The following is a 6,223-nucleotide window of genomic DNA, read 5'->3' on the forward strand; positions in this document are numbered from 1 at the left end:
TAGCGTTATGATCACTGGTGGTTATGTTGTCGTTGACCTGCCAATTTTGGATATTGTTTACAATGTTTGTCGTGCAGAGCGTGACATCAATAGAGGATGCTGCCCCAGCTCTGCTCCTGTAGGTAGGAGGGTTGCCGGGGAGATTGACAACATTTAAATTATGTTCCATAATTATGTCTTCCAGTGCCAGTCCTCTTTGATCTTGAACTTGACTGTGCCATAGGGGGGATTTTGCGTTACTGTCCATTGATATTATAATTGCTTTGCCTGCTAGGGCTCGCAATACTGTAGATAACTGCCCAAGATAAATATTGATTGGATCCCTGTATTGACAATATATATTAATTATGTACCAAGATGTATTATAAAAGTTTATCTCCACAACTGTTACATGGGAAGTGCAATACTGTGTCAAGACAGTGGTTTTGATTAACTTGTTGTAGATGACAATTGCTGACATGGGGTTTGGACCCATTGATATTACCTGGGCAGTGACGGGAAAGCCTGTGACCTTGCCGGAGGCAGAGCCTGGCTCTTGAATTAACATAACATCGATATTTTTCTCTTCCGCTATCTTTCGGAGCTCCTGAGTTACAAGGGAGCTCCTCATAGCATTTATTTGTAAGACTTTTATCTTAATCCGGGTGTCTGGTGTAGAAATGGCTGTCAGGCCATACCTGGGCAGGATCAAAACCAATCCTGCCGTGCATCTTGACCATGTTTTTATAGGTCTTGTCGATATCGAACTCCCGACCCCGTCTGATATATAATTTTGACACTAGGTCTTGTAATTTTTCAAAGTCTGTGGGAATGTTTAACGCAGCGAGATGAATACAGTCTGCATCCTCCAGTGCCGGGAACGTGACCTTCTCTCCGCGAGGATGCCCGACCCTCACCAGCTGCCTCAGAGCCGCGTTTAGGGCTGTGGGTTCCTCCAGTCTTGACAGTCTTAACGTTTCCTCACAAATGGTGTATGTGTCTCCTGGTGGACACTGAGTGTACATTTTTCCAACTTGAATTGTTTCGACATCCTCTTGCGTCATTTTTGGAGTCTGCTGGTGCTCTGCTGCAGAGACTGGCGCGGCAGCCGACGACGACTCCGCCCCCGAGGACGAGCGGGAACCCCCGCTCCCGACGGATGAAGCCGCCCCGCCGGTCACCGCCGCCTCCCGGAAGCCTAGATGACCCCTCCCTGTAGCCAGGAAACCCCCGACCTGACAGGAGAAATCCGTCGACTCCGGCCGCTCTGTCGGAACAGGAAGTGTATAGGTCTCTCCCTCCTTGCGCGTGAGAAAGCCCCCACTCTGTGAAGAGGTAGACTCCAAGTTGGTCTGCTCGGTCGCCGGATCACCTGGAGGACTCCTCCTAATGGCCAGGAAGGACCCAACTTGGCAGGAGAAGTCCCGCATCTCCGGTCGCACGTCCGGAACTAAGACAGAATAGACCTGCCTCTCCTCCTCTCGCTCGTTGACCACCGAGGGCAGAGATTCCTGTGATTCCTTGAGCTTCCGCCACCGACCTGCATCTCGCAACTGCTTGCTAGGTGATTTTCGAGTGACTCTATAGCGCGTTGCCATAGTCTGTCCTCTGTATGAGCCGCTGTATCATTATTTTATAGGTTGCACACTCCTTACCAGGAGTGTTGCAGGTGCGTTTCCGGTATTTACAAGGGATGCAGGTGGGCGTTTCTCTGTCGCACTTTGTTTTGTCATGCTTTTCGCTTCCACAATTCCCACATACTGGGTTTAGGAAGCTACAGTATTTTGCAACATGTCCGTAATCGTGACATTTGGTACATTTAGCAAGGGCTGTATAGTCCTTGACGGATATTGCATTATAGCCTACGTATAATCTATTGGTTGTAATGATCCGTTTACGCAATTCCGGTGACACTTCAATGGCATGGTGCACAGTGTTTCGGTCACGAGGACCTGCCTTGAAGCGGACCTTGAATTGTTCTGTGAATTCTTCGCGAGTCATTTTGTCCTCAAAATTCTGTGCGTAAACACAGTCAGCCACGTCGTCCTGGGTCATATATGATGGTACGTCGTACATCATCATAAGTGGCCTTCGCTTTCTGGGCTTTTCGCATGTAAATGACTCCTGAATTTTAGTATTGTTCATTAGTTTGTCACTGTCCTCAGTAGAGGCCAGTTCGACTATCAATACGTTTTTTGTAGTCCTGATCTGATTTATTTTGATCTTATCTACTCTAGGGTTTATACTCTTTTCAAATTTGGCTTTTGCCGTCTTGACATCGTCCCCTTTCTTAGGCTTTATGAAGACTGTTGGGACAGCCTTCTGTACGTTCTGCTTTATCGTGTCTTGCACCGTGCGTTTTATTGTGATTGGTGCTGCCGCAACTGCAGCATAAGACTTCTGGGGCTTTGCCGCCTCTTTTCTAAGGCGGTCATTTTCCGCCTTTATCTCTTCATATTGCCCCTCGAGCTTGGCATGCGCCAAAGCCCAGTTGGCAACTTCTTCTTTGATCACCCGAATTTGATCTGCGGTGATCTTTCCATGTTTAACGCTTCGGTCTAGAAGCCGAAGAAAATGCGCGTGTCGCTCCATGACGGAGACGTTTGATCTTGCATCGAATGGAGCGTCTTGCTCCGGTAGCGCCGTATCACTCTCCACGTTTTCTGCCATCATTGATTGAATTGAAGAGTGATAAATTGGAGGCCCGTCTCTTACCCCGGACCGGCCTCTCTGGCATGGGGGGGGGCAAATTGCAGCTCGCTCACCAGTCCCGCCCCTTGACCAAGAGCTTTAAGAGCTGCTGGGTTTAGCACGCCGTTTCCAGCGCACTAGTCCCCTTCCACAACCACATCACTGGGGATTTCACCCGTCCCTCCCCGGCAAATGCCCACCGCATTCCGGAGAGGCGGATTCACCTCTCGGCCTTCGCCCCCTACTCGGCCGAGTTCCCACCTAAAGGCCAAGAACCCAGTCCTACCCAGGTGCTGGGTCGGTCCCCCAGACTTTCGGGGGTCTGGCCCCATCTAACCTAGCCGGGGACATGTCACCATGCCCCGGCTTGACGGAGCATGTCCGGGACATCCCGTTCACGGCGATGAGCCTTTGCCGGCTCGGGCCGTGATCCCTCCCCAGCGAATGTGGACGTGGGGTTTGCAGAGCTGAGATGTTGTTTGCCCTGCGAGGGACAGATCTTGTGTCCCTTGCGACGCAGCTTCCCCTGCGCCATGCACCCTTTGCTTTCGCCTTGGGTTGGGGGACCATTTAACGTCGTCCAGGACGTGAGGAACTGCAGCAGCCAGACCGCAGGGCCCCAGGATCGTCGTGAGACTTACCCTCATACCCTCGCCCAGCCGCCGCGCTCAACTCAGGAGAGACAGGTGGTGTGTCTCTCGTTACGCAGCTTCCCCTGCGCCACGCACCCTTTGCTTTCGCTTGGGTTGGGGGCACTTAACGTCTTGCCGCGACGGGAGTTTTACGTCCTACCTTGACACACGACAACCCTCACAAATCCACAGCCCAGAGATGTTAAAGGTGGTAGCTGGGTCTTATATTGTGGAGTTTGACATCATCGAGACGGTGCGGCACTCAAGCCCGAGTTACGTTCCCCAGGGGGGTCTCCACACGTACCGGGGGATCATGACCGACCATGTCTCACCCACCGCTTTTGCTAATTAACGGTGGGCCAGTGCGGACCGTGAGGGTTGCACCCAGTTAAGGGCTAGCCGTTTAACGTCATGCATGGACGGCCCATCCCGTGTTAGCTTCGCCCCATCTAAGGGGGTTACTGAGCCAGAGAGCCACGACAAGGCCACGAGATTGGACATTACAGTCCCCGCCCCACTCAGGTTCCTCTGAGCCCCGACGCGTTCGTTGACTTCAGGGAATCAGAGGGTCTCCTGGCGGTTTTAACCCAGTTATGGGAGGCAACACACCTCCCCCAGGTGGCGCTGCGCAGACCGCTTTTCTCTGGAGTAGATAGGGACAGCGGGAATCTCGTTAATCCATTCATGCGCGTCACTAATTAGATGACGAGGCATTTGGCTACCTTAAGAGAGTCATAGTTACTCCCGCCGTTTACCCGCGCTTGCTTGAATTTCTTCACGTTGACATTCAGAGCACTGGGCAGAAATCACATTGCGTCAACACCCGCTAGGGCCATCGCAATGCTTTGTTTTAATTAGACAGTCGGATTCCCCCAGTCCGTGCCAGTTCTGAGTTGATCGTTGAATGGCGGCCGAAGAGAATCCGCGCACCCGCGCGCCCCCGGAGGAGCACGCTAAGGCGGACGCGGCCTCGCAGCAAGGAAGATCCGTGGGAGGCCAAGGCACGGGACCGAGCTCGGATCCTGCACGCAGGTTGAAGCACCGGGGCGCGAACGCCGCGCAGGCGCGCGCATCCTGCACCGCCGGCCAGCACGAGGCCAACCAACGGCGAGAGCAGACCACGCCCGCGCTAAACGCCCGCACTTACCGGCACCCCTACGGCACTCACCTCGCCCAGGCCCGGCACGTTAGCGCTGACCCACTTCCCGACCAAGCCCGACACGCCCCGATCCTCAGAGCCAATCCTTATCCCGAAGTTACGGATCCAATTTGCCGACTTCCCTTACCTACATTATTCTATCGACTAGAGGCTCTTCACCTTGGAGACCTGCTGCGGATATGGGTACGAACCGGCGCGACACCTCCACGTGGCCCTCTCCCGGATTTTCAAGGTCCGAGGGGAAGATCGGGACACCGCCGCAACTGCGGTGCTCTTCGCGTTCCAAACCCTATCTCCCTGCTAGAGGATTCCAGGGAACTCGAACGCTCATGCAGAAAAGAAAACTCTTCCCCGATCTCCCGACGGCGTCTCCGGGTCCTTTTGGGTTACCCCGACGAGCATCTCTAAAAGAGGGGCCCGACTTGTATCGGTTCCGCTGCCGGGTTCCGGAATAGGAACCGGATTCCCTTTCGCCCAACGGGGGCCAGCACAAAGTGCATCATGCTATGACGGCCCCCATCAACATCGGATTTCTCCTAGGGCTTAGGATCGACTGACTCGTGTGCAACGGCTGTTCACACGAAACCCTTCTCCGCGTCAGCCCTCCAGGGCCTCGCTGGAGTATTTGCTACTACCACCAAGATCTGCACCGACGGCGGCTCCAGGCAGGCTCACGCCCAGACCCTTCTGCGCCCACCGCCGCGACCCTCCTACTCGTCAGGGCTTCGCGGCCGGCCGCGAGGACCGGCCATGACTGCCAGACTGACGGCCGAGTATAGGCACGACGCTTCAGCGCCATCCATTTTCAGGGCTAGTTGCTTCGGCAGGTGAGTTGTTACACACTCCTTAGCGGATTCCGACTTCCATGGCCACCGTCCTGCTGTCTTAAGCAACCAACGCCTTTCATGGTTTCCCATGAGCGTCGATTCGGGCGCCTTAACTCGGCGTTTGGTTCATCCCACAGCGCCAGTTCTGCTTACCAAAAGTGGCCCACTTGGCACTCCGATCCGAGTCGTTTGCTCGCGGCTTCAGCATATCAAGCAAGCCGGAGATCTCACCCATTTAAAGTTTGAGAATAGGTTGAGGTCGTTTCGGCCCCAAGGCCTCTAATCATTCGCTTTACCGGATGAGACTCGTACGAGCACCAGCTATCCTGAGGGAAACTTCGGAGGGAACCAGCTACTAGATGGTTCGATTAGTCTTTCGCCCCTATACCCAGCTCCGACGATCGATTTGCACGTCAGAATCGCTACGGACCTCCATCAGGGTTTCCCCTGACTTCGTCCTGGCCAGGCATAGTTCACCATCTTTCGGGTCCCAACGTGTACGCTCTAGGTGCGCCTCACCTCGCAATGAGGACGAGACGCCCCGGGAGTGCGGAGGCCGCCGCCCCGTGAAGGGCGGGGAAGCCCCATCCTCCCTCGGCCCGCGCAAGGCGAGACCTTCACTTTCATTACGCCTTTAGGTTTCGTACAGCCCAATGACTCGCGCACATGTTAGACTCCTTGGTCCGTGTTTCAAGACGGGTCGTGAAATTGTCCAAAGCTGAAGCGCCGCTGACGGGAGCGATTATTCCGCCCGAGAGCATCCCGAGCCAACAGCGGCGCGGGTCCGGGGCCGGGCCAGGTAGGTCCGTCATCCGGGAAGAACCGCGCGCGCTTGCCGGGAGCCCGAGCGCCCAAAGGGGCGAATCGACTCCTCCAGATATACCGCCGAGCAGCCAGCCAGGACACCGGGGCTCTGCCCAACAGACGCGAACCGA

The 6,223-nt window shown here is 54.9% G+C and overlaps 1 pseudogene; it reads right to left on the minus strand.

Annotated features, from left to right (window-relative positions):
* Positions 1-3,934: 3,934 nt before the first annotated feature.
* LOC126305433 (large subunit ribosomal RNA) overlaps positions 3,935-6,223 on the minus strand; it is a 2,974-nt pseudogene continuing 685 nt past the window's right edge.

The sequence above is a fragment of the Schistocerca gregaria genome, unplaced genomic scaffold, assembly GCF_023897955.1.
Source record: "Schistocerca gregaria isolate iqSchGreg1 unplaced genomic scaffold, iqSchGreg1.2 ptg000310l, whole genome shotgun sequence".
Taxonomy (NCBI): Eukaryota; Metazoa; Arthropoda; class Insecta; order Orthoptera; family Acrididae; genus Schistocerca; species Schistocerca gregaria.